This window comes from Lampetra fluviatilis, chromosome 20 (assembly GCF_964198595.1).
Source record: "Lampetra fluviatilis chromosome 20, kcLamFluv1.1, whole genome shotgun sequence".
NCBI classification, from domain to species: Eukaryota; Metazoa; Chordata; class Hyperoartia; order Petromyzontiformes; family Petromyzontidae; genus Lampetra; species Lampetra fluviatilis.
The window spans coordinates 4,274,856-4,289,343 of record NC_136294.1 but is presented as its reverse complement, the minus strand read 5'-3'; the positions used below and the strand labels follow the sequence as shown (position 1 = coordinate 4,289,343).

The following is a 14,488-nucleotide window of genomic DNA, read 5'->3' as shown; positions in this document are numbered from 1 at the left end:
TAAGGACACGTAGAAGGGAAACAATAAAATAATGAAAATAAAAAAACAATAAAATTCTCACGACGTTTCGATTGCAACACAAGCAATCATCATCAGGTGTGAAATCAAAATTTAAATGCACAATGAAGTTAAGCAAGTGGGGCCACCGATATGCAAACCGTGCTCGACAACCGCCTTTTGCGGCACACGGCATTGTGGGTTCGGGAATTGGGAGCGGTGTCCCGCTACGCGCGCACCGGTGGGATGTGTTTAACACGATCGTCACTTTCATGATAATCGCCGTATCATTTATCAACATTATGTGTTCCTGCTTTATATACCTCCTAAGGGACGCAGACCGGCCATATGGAACCACTTGTGATTATTACACGTGCTTGACGTTTAATTACGACAGCCGGTGTGCAAATGACATGCACTGGGCCATAGCCTCAGCATTCCGACTCGCTAGTCAACGTGAAGCGTTGTCAATTAATGGGTTTAAACGTGTAATTTTATTTACCCAGGGATGTCTAGACAACAGGGTGTCAAGACTTTATTCGGATGGCCCTGAGTTGAGATGTCTCGCTATTCCCGCGTTGTTGAGTGTGCTTTGCTTCGTGTGGGAGGAAATCGGAGCTTTTGGACAAATCCCACTAACGTACGATGGGACCAGACTAAAAGGTCAGCACAGATGGGTGCATTAACCTACTTGCTGTACCGCATCATGGCCATCCCTTTTGGAGGAATTTTCCTCCACTTAAAATGCAACATGCAATACTCCTCTCTAATCCACTTAATGTATTACATTACAGGGACTCCTCTACTTTCGAATATTCGACTTAAGAACTGTCAGAGATAAACAAACCAGGTCGGTATTCCCAGTTGCCTGTTCGAACCGAGAGTCGTAAGTTCAACCGCCACGCAATAGACGGCGTTGGTGGCATCCACATATGCAGAACGTGAAGAACCTGTGGCATCTACATCCATGGAAGATTATACAACTTTTAAAGCCATTCCCTGTGTTTAGTGTACATGCCGTACAACGTGTTTGGAATCAACAGGAGTAAAGTTGGACTTACGAACAAATCGACTTACGAACAGTACCTCTGGAACCGAACTCGTTCGTAAGTAGAGGAGTCCCTGTGTACGAATATAAAGAGATGCATACACCTTGCCCTTATCAGAGTTGTGTTTTTTGTTTGCATTCTGACTGCAGGTATTGTGGTCAATGCAAACACGACTCCTTGTTAAAAAGATGTCAGTTTTGTTGCCAGATAAAAGGGTAAAAAAACAATTATCGACTTAGCATTTGCTTTAAAAGGTCTGTTTTTGCATTGGTTGCTGCATCTCCCCCGAGTTGCTTTGCATGGGGCGCCCCACTCATTCTATCAAGGTCACGGTACACGAGGGCTGTTTAGAAGCGGCCGTGTTGTTGTTGTTGTTTGGTCTTAAATCTTGTTTCGCGCTGGGATTACCAGCGTGCGTGTCCCTGCGACGGTTGCCAACTCCACAAACGCGAGGAAGTCGCCAGAAACATCTCAGAGGCGACGAAACAAAGTCGCCAGAAACATGACGAAATGTTTCCAGATGGCATATCTCAAGAAACTGAAGGATTTTTGTTGCAAGTATTTTATGAAGCAAGGACAATTGCCTTCGCGTGGTATTCGTGAGGAGTTTGTAATAGCCCCGGTGCCGGATGTCATAAAGGGGCCCTCAATACAAAAAGATATATTAAAACACAAATTTTTAACTTGTATAGTAGAGTAATTGTATTTTTTCATTTGCTATACAGCCAGATAATACGACAAATCGCTAACCTTAAACACCTAGTCGTTCGTAAAAGTTGAAGGCGGTATAGTACTATAGCAATAGAGCAAGTGCAGAATCACTGAACCGGAATTGATAGCTTGAAATCATTTAGCGCGGGGCCCTTGAAATTGCGGGGCCCGTAGCTACCACATGTGTAGCTACTTGTGCTGCTAGGATAATATAATCCGGCACTGAATAGCCCAGGAGCGTAGGCCAGATGTAGCCATTTTCGGTCCCGCCTGAGGGTGTAGCTTTAACTGGTTCCAATTTATCTGTGGACAACAACAGTGAATTATGAGTGAAGTTATTTAACAACAAAAATAATGACCCGATCCCCTGTGCCCAGTAATACGGGATCATTATACTGGTAGGAACCTCCTGGTTACACCAGCCCACAGGGGATTATTGTGTCCGTACGTCGTGCAGGAAGGGGCTGGGTGGGGAGGGAGGGTCTGGGTGGGGAGGGGAGGGTGGGCCTGGGTGGGGAGAGTGGGGCTGGGTGGGGAGGGGAGGGTGGGGAGGGGCTGGGTGGGGAGAGTGGGGAGGGGCTGGTTGGGGTGGGGCTGGGTGTGGGGGGTGGGAGGGGTGGTGCTGGGTGGGGAGGGGCTGGTCACCCCGTGGTGCCCTTATAAAACTCAACGTTTAACCTACCCACGCCGGCTTGTGCCCGCCCTCACAGTCGGGCATATTTGCGGAATACACTACGCCGCCGTTGACCCTGGCCATTGACCGAGAAACCCAACGTTCCTACCAGCTTCCTCCGCAGGGATGTGTTTCCTGATGAAGGTAACTCTTCAATGTGGCGTCTGCTCTGTCGCTCTTTCATCTGTTGTCCCCAGTAAAAGTCGCTAGAATTGTCGCCGCAGGTCGCTAGGAGACGCCGGTCTTTGGGTCTCAACAAGAAAGAAAGTCGCTAAATCAAGCGACGAACTCACCTCGGTCGGCAACTCTGCCGGTCCGTAATCCTCTCGTGGAATGCGAGAGGATTACGACTAAGTGGCCCTTTAATTTAAACTCAAGCGCTTATCTTTAAGCTCGTTAACATCTTTAAGCTCGTTAACATTTCACGCGGTTGTGGAAGACGGGGGGAGGGGGAAGGTGGCGGGTGGGGGGGATGGTTGCAGAGCGGTGGGGCGGTGGTTAGCACGCTTCACGTTTAAGCCGCTCTTTCGATGCACGTGTTCATCCATCGGATTGGCACTGTAGCGAAACGAGCGTGTGGGGGGGCGGGGGGGGGGGTGCCTTGGCTCTACCTGGTGGCCAAAGCGACGAGTTCGGGTCCCCTTGACCACCACCATGAGAAGTTTTCAACAACTGTGTAAAATAACAAAAACAAATCAAATATTGGTGCCCCACCGGATAATGTCGTGACGCCACTGGGTTGGCTACGGGAGCTCCTGTTTGTCTTTTCGGCCCCCCTGCCCCCCATGTCACCAGGGCTCTTCTGCACTCGGGAGGAGGTTTCCGCGGATGACCAAATTGCTTATTGCGACTTTAAGAAGCGTGAGGGTGTTGCAGCTGGACGATCTAAGTGAGGTCTGTGCGCTGTGCGGATGGGCAGAGACGGGCTCGGTCTGGACATTGCTGTATTTACGCTTATACTGTGGGGATGGTCTTTGGCAGATGGCAGTAATTTTTGACTGGGCCCGAGAAGAATGATAACTCTACACCTGGACCCAGTTTAATCACAGGTGGTTGAAACCTGAATTCGAAGCCAGGATGATCGGCGATGGCAACTCTCTGCTTCGTGCCACCCAGCCACCAGGCGGTAATTGTGAGAACAAAGATGAACTGAGTATTTTTTTCCTTTCCATACCCTTGGTAGATGTTGGTGGGGCGGACCAAAACCTCCAGGTTGGAGTGGCGGTGGAAGTGGCAAAGCCCCAAGTGCGCTGTGAACCTCACCACTTTCATTTTCACCATTGGTACCTGATTTGCCAGTAAAAAATATGCTAATTGTTTTTTTACCCTTTTATCTGGCAACAAAACTGACACCTTTTTTTACGAGGAGTCATGTTTGCATAGACCACAATACCTGCAGTCATAATGCAAACAAAAAACATAACTCTGATAATGTATGCACTGTCATTATCAGAGCTATGTTTTTTGTTTGCATTATGACTGCAGGTATTGTGGTCTATGCAAACATGACTCCTCGTAAAAAAAGGTGTCAGTTTTGTTTCCAGATAAAAGGGTAAAAAAACAATTATCACTTTAATTATAATTTTGTATTTCCGGCCACGACTAACATCAGTGGCGAGCAATGTCAGGACCGGTCCTGGGGTCACTCATCTCACACCACCACCACCACCACCCACGTGTAGACCCGTGTGGCGAAGTATGGTCAAACAAAACCGACACGACTGACGCGGCCTGTGCGGGCGGCCTTCATCCAGCAGTGGATTGATGACGGTTCTTCGAGAAGAGAAACACTAAATTGATTTTAAATCTCCGTCGTACGCTTGTTTATGGGCTTGGGGAGCCCCCTCTGGATTTGAAAAACAAAAATCGCACACCTAAAAAAAAAGTGTGCCATATGTCGAGGTGAAATTACGCTGGAAGGCATTTTACACGAAAAAAAGGCCCCTACAATTTTGTTCCGAGTTTCCTCAACGGTAATGGCAATTACAAGGACCTGGTGATTTGTGCGCTGTGTGTGTGTGTGTGATGTATGTATGTGTGTATGTATGATGTGTGTGTATGTGTGTATGTGTGTGTGGGGTGTGTATGTGTATGTATGTGTGTGTGATGTGTGTGTGTGATTGCACCTGCATCCTGTTTTTCCACAGCCGTAGGGGGGTGCACGCAGCGTGAGGTCTAAAGGGGGGCAGATCCACCACTTAGCCTCAACGTGGCAACTGCTGCTGCTGCTTGCTGTGCGGCAACAGCAGCCGCGCCGGTGTGATGGAAGTCCGGGAGCGAGTCGCCGTCCCCCGTGTGCAGGTCGTGGAAGCGGGGATTACCTGACAGGGGAGGCTCCATGATCACACAGGTGGTCACCACAGGGCGAGGCTCTTCCATTGCACTGCGGGAGGGTTGACCCCTGCGATTTCCCCCAAATGCGGGAAACTCGACTGTGTAATTTGTGGTAGTGGGGGACTGCGTTCGCGCTATCCCCCCGAAATTGAACTCCAATGAGAAAAATAAAAATGAGAGAGAGGGAAATGTTTGGGGGGAGGGGTGGGAGTAGACAAAATAGTCATTGGACGAATGGCCCGAGAATGACTAATCGGTACCGACTATGGTGGCAAATGCTACCACTTATTTTCTTGATGCATTTAATATCGAGATTACAAGTGTGCATGATAGCAATCTCATGATCGTAGCTATTGATGAGACAATTTCGTTCAAATGGAACGATTATACATTTCAAGTGCTATATAAAATGTCTGGAAGATGCAAGTTAAGCAACTAGGAAGGGTGCATGTGAAACAATACATTGGGATTAACTCTCTACCCATGGTGGATACTGGGAGCATGTGCCACCCTCGGTGATAGCGAAGTTGGCACAGTAGGGGGCACAGGTGGTGCATCGGCAAGTCATCTCAGTCAGTCGACCCGTGTGGCACCTGGGTCTGCCCCGTGACCTCCTGCCAGCGGGCGTTCGATACTTCACGTGGCCGCAACGTGCACCTAGCCTGGCACAAGCGCCGTGGCGACCAACTCCCACTGCAATGAAATCGGCTCGCGCTGACCGTAGATTATTGTCGCATTGCAAACCCGCGAGAGATGAGGCCTTCATCCAGCAGCGGATTAGCCATGGTTGGTGCTGCTGATGTGATGCTATCCAAGAGAGAGAGACCCATCCGTGCAGCTTACCTCTGGGTTTTACCAGCGTAATTCACTGGAAGTCCACGCGTTGCATCGGATTGTTCTTCTTTCGTATGGCATTCGAGTAAAAGTTTGTATAGATGTCATAGTTAAATGTGTATTTATTTAGTATCCACCTCCAGCGTCCTTCGGCAAGTTTCACCCAATTACAGACTATCAGCGCCGGTACAAAGAATCAAAATATATCATTATTATTATTATTGCTCTTTCATGAATATTCTTCTTGTTCCCGTGATCGATGCTGGCCATGAGGCGGCCGATATGATTATACAAAGGGTGAATTGTGTAGCGTGTGCACGTGCTTGAGAGCCGTGTAACTGCTGTTGCTGTGTGTTTTGAGTGTGTAGATTCTGGGCAAGGATCGCGCCGTTTGTTCGGTGACCGCCGTGCCGTTATGGGCAATGGGAATGATGACGCGAATTATTCAAAAACAAGCCGTGCAAAGCCTGTGCGTTACGTGAGCCATCGTTTGTTTCGTGGGTGGCCCCGAGCTTTGTAATTGTCAGATCCTCTATTTGTGTACACATACGGCACCTGATGTTTCTGCACGGACCTCAATGTTAACTACCTCGCCTGGTCTACAGAAGGTTCCTGAGTTCGATCTCGACCCTGACGCCTGAGTATTTCGAGTATGCATGTTCTCCCGGTAGGGGTTTGGAACGTCGCCGGTTTGTATGTGATATCGTCTTCATTTTTAGGGCAGTGTAATTTACATTTTTTTTATCGCGTATAGCAGCAATATGTTCAGGCGCTAAATGCCAATGTCTAGGCCTGCTGCTGGCCACGATGAGAGGGCTTCAGCAGGGAGAGAGTTCGTGTCAAATCTTGACATAAAGCTTTCGTGACTGCAGCAATTCATATTCTTTGGGTCTTTCGGTAAAGTGACGTAGAACAAAAAACATGCGTTCCTCCTGATGACAATTGCTTGTGTTGCGATCAAAACGTCGTAGTTTTTTTTGTTAAATTTTTTTGCTCCAATTGACTTCACCGAAAGATCCAAATAATAAGAGTTCGTGTCGTTTTTGCTATTCCCTCCTCCTCCGTTGAAGGAGCGCCAACCACAGTGGGTGTACTAACATAGCCCATCCTTTGTCTTGCATGACCACAATCGCACACAAGTAATCCATACCTGTCAACCCATACGGTTTACCCCGTATTCGTGTACAGGCAAATTGAGTTTTCAGGTCCATACGGTGTACGGCCGTTTTAATACGGGCTTTGTAGGATGGACGTTGAGATTGATAAGGGCACGGGGTGACCAATAAGGTCTGAATTGGTCTGCAATAAGGTAAGGCACTGATATGGGGTTGACAGGTATGGCAATATGTCTCTGAGCCTCTGGGTTCACAATATGGTCCATAGTTTGGGTTGTATGGCTACAATCGCGCCACCTACCGTGGCTTGTCTCATAAAAATGTACCCTTTTATAAAGTAGATAATAATAATAATACCGATATAATAATACAGTCACGTGCAAATCACTTTGCCGTGTGGCGTGCAGTTGCCGTTGTCGAGCGCGAGGTGGCGAAACCACGCCACGAGGTGGCATTGAAAGCCCCCTCTCTGCTTCGCTCAACCAGCCCAATCGATCGTCTGCGACGCCGGGCGAAACGACGTTTCGGCCGTAAGCCGATTTACAAGAACGAGTCGCGGAGGGCGTTGGTTGCAGGCAAGGACGTCTCGAACTCATAAATCGCCCCGCGTTGCGGACTCCGAGAGGCCAACAGACACACACACAGAGAGCCGAGCAAAACGAACATTCAAGTCCGACAACACCGGCGTGGGGTGGAGGGGGGAGTGAAACGAGCGATGCGACGGCGAAATCGCGCGCGGTTCGCTGAGCGCGCGTGCAAGAGAAGGGATATTTTGGATGATGGAAGGGGAGTTACAAGCGGCTGAATTGTATTGACCGTCTGCGGAATCTCTCCAAAGCTTCAATCGGATATTCGTTGAGCAGCAACGGCTTACTATGTTCCTAATTCGACGTGCACTCCAGAACAATTGATGTATCAGCCAATGTGTTAGTGCGCGCGTGGTGCTGTTGAAGACCCACCGCCGATTTAGCACGGTTGGCTATGTACGCTGCGCAAGAAGTTCAACGTAATACATCACACGAGACGTGCAATACAGAGATTCTCCCGATCGATGTCCCGGCGTGGCAGTTAGACCAATGGTATCATTCTTGTTTTAAAAACCCCTCCGCTTCTGCCCACGCAGCCGTATAAATGGGTACACCACGGTCGTTCGAACGGCAGATCGCGTGTGGTGGGGTAAAGTGTGGGTAACTCCCACGTCATCCGAAGAACAATGAGGTCCCACACCTACTCGAGTACGAGACGCTCTTTGGCGAGAACAAGCGACTTGCATGGCTGCACCACCAACTGCTCCAAGTGTCCTCTACGCCTAATAAAAGACAGTGGCCAAAACACACACGCACAGAACCCTCCTGAAACGACATTGAAGGCTCGGGAGAGCCATTCCCCGACGCACAGAAGTATTGTTATTAGCGCATTAACAGATGCGCCCTGCCAATGCAGACGGAAATTGTAAAAATTGTAAAAAAAAAGGCAGCACGACCAACAGCAACTTGTCTCGATGGCATTGTACGAGAGCGCGTCTGTCAGCCGGTCAAGCACCCGTAGTGTCGACGTCATGTGTTGCAACTTGAAAAACCGGTGGTCTTTTATTGTGAAGCTGCTGCTGCTGCAGCTGCTGTTGATGATGTTCCAGTGACCTCTGCTACTGCGACCGCGAACAGCAGAGGTCATTAGAACCCCATCAGTGCTTGATGTGAATGCACTTGGGGGACTTTGAAGTGTGGGGAAATGTCAGGATGAATGTCTCCCTGGGTCAGCTGCTGCCCTAAACTCCTAGCAAAGCTACGCTGGCAGCCCGAGATTTTTGGAAGAAGAAGGGGCTGAGTGATGGTGCTTATGAGTTTGGTCGAGAGGACGAGGCAGCGTAAAGTGCAGGGATGAAGTTGACCCAAAGGGAACACAGCCACTATTAAAGTTGTAACGTATTAAATTTAATGCAATTCTTGGAATTGAGCAATGTTAAATTGTACGATATTGGAGGAAATTAGTAATGTGTGTGCTCACGTGACCGTGACTTTGTATATATGTTGTTCTTTCTCATTATTAGCGAAGCTTCGAACTCGTATCAGACACGCGTCCGATATGTGTGTGTACGATATGTGTGTGTGTATACGAGACACGTCTTGTATGCATTAGCCAAGAGTGCTTGCATTCCCTAAAGAGGCCATTGCTGGAGAAAGAACGTCTTACTTTCCAAGATCTTTGCGAACCTTGCGCCGACTTAATGTTGTTGGCTCGGGGTCCCCACAACCCCCGGAGTGACTTTATATCTACACGAGTCAACTTGGCAAACATTCCCCTTCCTTCCCGTGGTTTCAAGTTGAGTTTTTTTTTTAAGATTGGCCAATTCGTTGCGAGCATTGTCCACTAGGTGGCGGGTTTTGTTTGTTACAGATGCAATGCAGTTTTACAGGTAGTAAGGCTTTCGCGACCAATGTCATCTATAATAGAGTTTTTTTTGGGTTTCATAGCGCACCACCCGGCACAGCCACTTAGTAAGGGTTGTCACTTAAACATAACGTGCCAATTTGTTACTCGTACAGCACACCGGTGTGTTGGAGAGCAAATCCACAATATTTGCAATCTGAGCACGGCGTTTACCTATGGTAAGGGAAGTAGAGTCAACATATGAAAAAATTAGAAAAGGATTTACCATTATTATATTTTAATACTTTTAATACTGGCGAAAAGGACCCATAGATCGAGTCAAGGCTGTGACATATGGAGAACATAGAACGGGAAAAGAGAAAGAGAAAGCATGGGAAATATGAGCAAATGTATGGAAAAGGAATGGAGAAACTGGGATAAAGAGCCAGGAGAAGTGATGCGAACGAGGAAGACGCTACACGAGGACTTTGCTGCTGCTGCTGCTGCACGCAGCGGCATCTGTTTTCACAGGGGGTGGGGAGAGGGGAGGGAATCTACGTGGGGGGGGGGGGGGCACACACAAGTCACGTGGTTTACGGGAGGCTTGCGCTGATTAGATATATATCGACTTGTAACATGTGCACATCGTTCATTCATGTACAGTAATTATTAGAACGATTGTAATTATCATAAATAAATAATAATGTTGTGGTTGGGGAAAATACAGCGATGAGACAGGATAAGAATTAGAAGGAATGAGATGACTAAAACTTCAATGATAAAAAAACGAATTTCGCCCTAGAATCGCAACAATTAATATAATAGCCGTAGTATACGCGGCGGGGATGAGTTAGATAACTTTTACGAAACATCACAAGTCATATTTTTTTTTCTAAAAAATAAAGAAATGTGAAGTGATAATTTCTGAGTTGTGGAAGTAGAGCAAAGCCCCACAAAAAAAGGAAGCAAAATTGTGAAGCAAAATCACAAAGTTACGGGAAAGTGATACCGTGCGTAATCGCCACAACGTGAACATCATCGTGAACAACATAATAGCGCGCGGTAACTCGACTTCAGTAGGCACCCCTCCCTCGACGTGACCCTGTGGCTGTAACGAAACAAAGGCGCATTGAGCCGTGACGAGCACGGTCGATGCAGGGCAACGCTTATCTCTTGTAGGACCTTGGATGAGTTAGCAGCTGCATTTACAGAAGAATTTTGAATAAGAAGAAGAAGAAGAAAAAAAAATCTTAAATCGAAAAGAAACCTCTGCGTGAAGTCCCGTGAACTAGAGCAATGCCGTAGTAGAAGTTATCCTTCCGAAAGATGGGCGTGGCTAAATTGTAGAGGAACCTAGATTTGAAGCTTTCGTGACTGCAAGGATTCATATTCTTAGGTTTTTTCGGTAAAGTCACGTAGGTAAAAAATGAAAATTAATAAAAGTAAAATAAAAAATAAAATACAAATTTAATATTTTTATTTTATTTAGCTACGTGACTTTACCGAAAAAACCTAAGAATATGTAGAGGAACCGTTGTGAAGCAGCGCTCTCGCGAGCCACTGGCAGCTCCCTGGTGGCCTTTAGTGTGGCCCCCGAGAGCACAACACCACGTGACAACGTCCCCTTGCAGGCTGTGTGGCGGTCCTCACGCTGATGACGTCTTATCCGAGAAAGTGGCCCTACCACCGCCTCCTCTGAAAATTAGTGAAGAAACCTGTCGTAAACTAGGCACGGTGGCTAGGAGATGTTAACTACCTCGTCTGGTATACAGGAGGTCGTGGGTTCGATCTCGACCCTGACGCCTGCTGCTGTATATTTGTAGTGTGCGTGTCTCTCATCATCATCACGGTGGCTAGGAGATGTTAACTACCTCGTCTGGTATACAGGAGGTCGTGGGTTCGATCTCGATCCTGACGCCTGCTGTGGATTTGAAGTTTACGTGTCTCTCATCATCATCACGGTGGCTAGGAGATGTTAACTACCTCGTCTGGTCTACAGGAGGTCGTGGGTTCGATCTCGACCCTGACGCCTGCTGCTGTATATTTGGAGTGTGCGTGTTCTCATCGCGGTTGCGTGGATTTTTCTCCGAGTCCTCCGGTTTTCCCCTCCACATTTAGAATCATGCGTTCAGAGCATCTGGCTGTTATACATTTCCACACGATAAGCGACTTTGTTGAGTTATCATTTGAGACCAGGTAGGTTCGGAAAAAGAGCTATACAGCTCAGTGGGCCTTACCTGCTAAAATAAAAATAGTTTGGTAGTTTTTTTTGGTGGGGCGGTGTTGGCGCCGCGGCGACGTGGACGTAGTGAGAACATCTTGCTCGGGGAGCCAGATGTCCAGCTAAAGTTCTGTACTATTCACCTGCGGGACGCGTTATTTTTTTGTATCGCGAGAGGCGTCGCCATCCTTTCGAACTTGCCAACCATTGCCGCCGAGTCGAAACGCTGACATTGATCCAGAGATCGGTTTAACGAGTCTGTCCAGAGTTGCATTGCTTTTTGGGCCTACAGACGAATTACACGTTAATTTATGTGTGGAGACGGCACGGTAGTTCTGCCCGTATTTGCTTTATTCCAGACAGGGCATCTCGAGCACGGTGCTGTTTGCATGGTAAGAGAGTCCCAACCTGCCCCGTTGTTATATTATAATAAACCATGGATAATGTTTAAACCGCGGCTCCGGTAGATCGTATCGAACCGGCAACACCCTGTGGATTATGAGTGCTATCTTGCTCGCTAACCATTACACGGCAGCAGATCATGACGCCGCAGGTAAAATACGAGCACTCATCGATATGGACGTGGAACTTCTCGAGCTCCGTACGTAGCCAAACCGTGCTATTCGGAAGTGCGGAACAAGTTACTGGAATACCGTATATCGGTCGTTATTTTCCGATTGACTTCTGTTGTATGTATTGGAGATACTTTCCTGCAGAAACAAGTCGGCCCCAAGAAATGAAAAATCACGCTTAGAAATGCAGCAGACCTCTTTTTAAAGCATACATTTAATGGCAAATCGATACTTTGATGATAATATCCTGTATTAATAATACCCAAATGAGCCTCGAAAACAAAAATGTACTGCTTGCTACATAAACTGTGACGATTGTGTCTTTGAGGAGGGCAATTGCTTCACGGTCTCATTTTGCACGTCTGCTAAACAATGAAGAACGTTGACAAAGGGGTGACTATCCTGCACAGTGCAGTATATCAGGCGCGATCGACTACAACACAGAAGGAAAACAAAGTCGAGCTTTGACGACGCGAATACGGCGGGGACACCTGCACGGTGGCAGCAACAGCGCGTCACGAAACCCACGTGCGAACCACGTGGAACGGCTTGAACCCGCACGCTCGGAGCCAACGTCTGTTAATCGATTTCTCTCCCCCTCCCTCCCCCCCGCCCAAAAAAAGATATGGACGATTTCGAGACTCTGAATGCCATGAACGCGAATTGAGCGGTGACGCATATCTCGAATTCGGCCCCCGATTTCCAGGTGACGTTACAGCCAAAATCCGCCTTTGTCGAGTTGGCGTCCTCAGGGAGCAGAGGCGTAGCGAGGGGGAGGGCAGGGGGGTACATGTGTCCCCGGGCGCCAAGGTATAGGGGCGCCAAAATGAGGCTTACAACGTTACATTAGAACTTATTGCGGCAGGCGCGGCAGCCTGAAACTACTGCACAAATCTACACCTCAACCTAAAAGTTTATATATCCCGCCACACACAGCCTACATGTCATGTAATTACATTTTGGTACGCGCGCCTATTAATAACTTACATGGAAGAACGTCCCAAACAACAGACAGGCGCAGTCTTTCAGCCTTAGTCAACAACGAATATGTGACAAAAATCACAGAGCATTGTTTCAATTACAAGCTGTGAGCGGTCGTTTAGCAAATTGAAACTTATCTTGTCGTATTTGCGGCTTCAATGGGACAAGATCGTCTCAGCGATCTTGCTCTTCTAAGCGTTGAAAGAGAAACATTGGAAACAACTGATTTTGATTACGTGATTGACTAGTTTGCGACAGTGAAATCAAGAAAAAATAATCTTTTGTAGACTATGTCAACCAGTCTACGACAGTGACTGAGTGAGCCATGTAATATAATTTCTATAAATTTGCTTCTTTAAAGACAATGTTTCATTAACATTTTAATTGCTATTCCTTATTCAATGTAATAGAAGAATGTGATTAAACGGGGGGGGGGGGGCGCCAATTTTATAGTTCGTCCCCGGGCGCAAAATATCCTAGCTACGCCTCTGTCAGGGAGGGATGGGATGACTCGAAAATCCACACAACTGGCGCCCCCTCAAGGTCCGGACAGAGAATAAGACGACGACGACGACGACCACGGTGATATTACTCATCGAATCCAGCAGCAGCAGCCGCAGCGGCGGCGGCGGCAGCAGAATTCCTTTTTAGCACATTTTACCCGATACAAATTACGCGCAAAACATACACACGCACGCACGATATATATATTTGGCCGACTTTGAGAGGTATGCATTTAGAGCTGTAGTGGCCAACCAAAACAGCTCGCTCAGCCCGGCACACCGGCCCCGTCTGCGCACGGCACTCCGCCGCCGCTATTTTTAAGGCTGGGTGTGGGGGGGGGACACAGGGCCGATTGTTTCGATTTCCCAAGTAGGACTTTATTAACACCACCTGGCATAGGAGGCACGGGTAGAGGTTGGGGTAGAGCAGGGCGAGTGGGGAAGAGGAGGAGGAGAGGGAGAGAGGGAGGGAGGGAAAGCAACTCTGTCTATGCGGCACGCTTTTCCACTCCACGCCAGCCAAAGGCACAAAGAATAATATTTAGCTTCCTTCCAAACGGCAGGGAACACTCCAAAAACATTAGGAACTTGCATGCATGAAAACTACCCCGCCCCCCTTTCCCCTAACCCCACCATCAGCCCCCCCCCTCCACCCACCGCAATCACCACGGGTGTACCCATTTCCCAAAATTTTTCTCACTGAAGACGCGAAGAAAACGCGCGTTTGAAATCATAACAATCATAACAACAGCAACAACAGCAATTAAGGAGAGAAACTGGTGGCAAATTTGGTGACCATTTTCAAACAAAAGTCGAGTGAGAGTTTATATTGCCGGGCACAAACCCATTTAACGATTGCCGTGGCTGGCTGATGATCACTCGTGGACTATATTATTTTTTAAAATAAAAAAAACAAAAAAACGCCAAGCGGCCAGCAACAAACGCCACCATTGAAGTTGTGACGGGATGAGCTTCCTGTGCGTTCCATGAATGGAGCAAGGCTATTATAGGAACTTGAGAAAATAGACCACGGGAGGGAATTCCAAAGTGTCTGGAGAAGTGCGGTGGCTGACACACACTGATCTCACGCAGTTTGTGCCCCAACTCAATCGTTATTTTGTACGTGCG

The 14,488-nt window shown here is 47.8% G+C and overlaps 1 non-coding gene across 1 annotated transcript; it reads left to right on the top strand.

Annotated features, from left to right (window-relative positions):
- Nucleotides 1-4,743: 4,743 nt before the first annotated feature.
- Nucleotides 4,744-4,908, top strand: LOC144938027 (U1 spliceosomal RNA). The gene has a single exon (XR_013637810.1). It is a non-coding gene; the product is annotated as a U1 spliceosomal RNA (small nuclear RNA).
- Nucleotides 4,909-14,488: the final 9,580 nt, after the last annotated feature.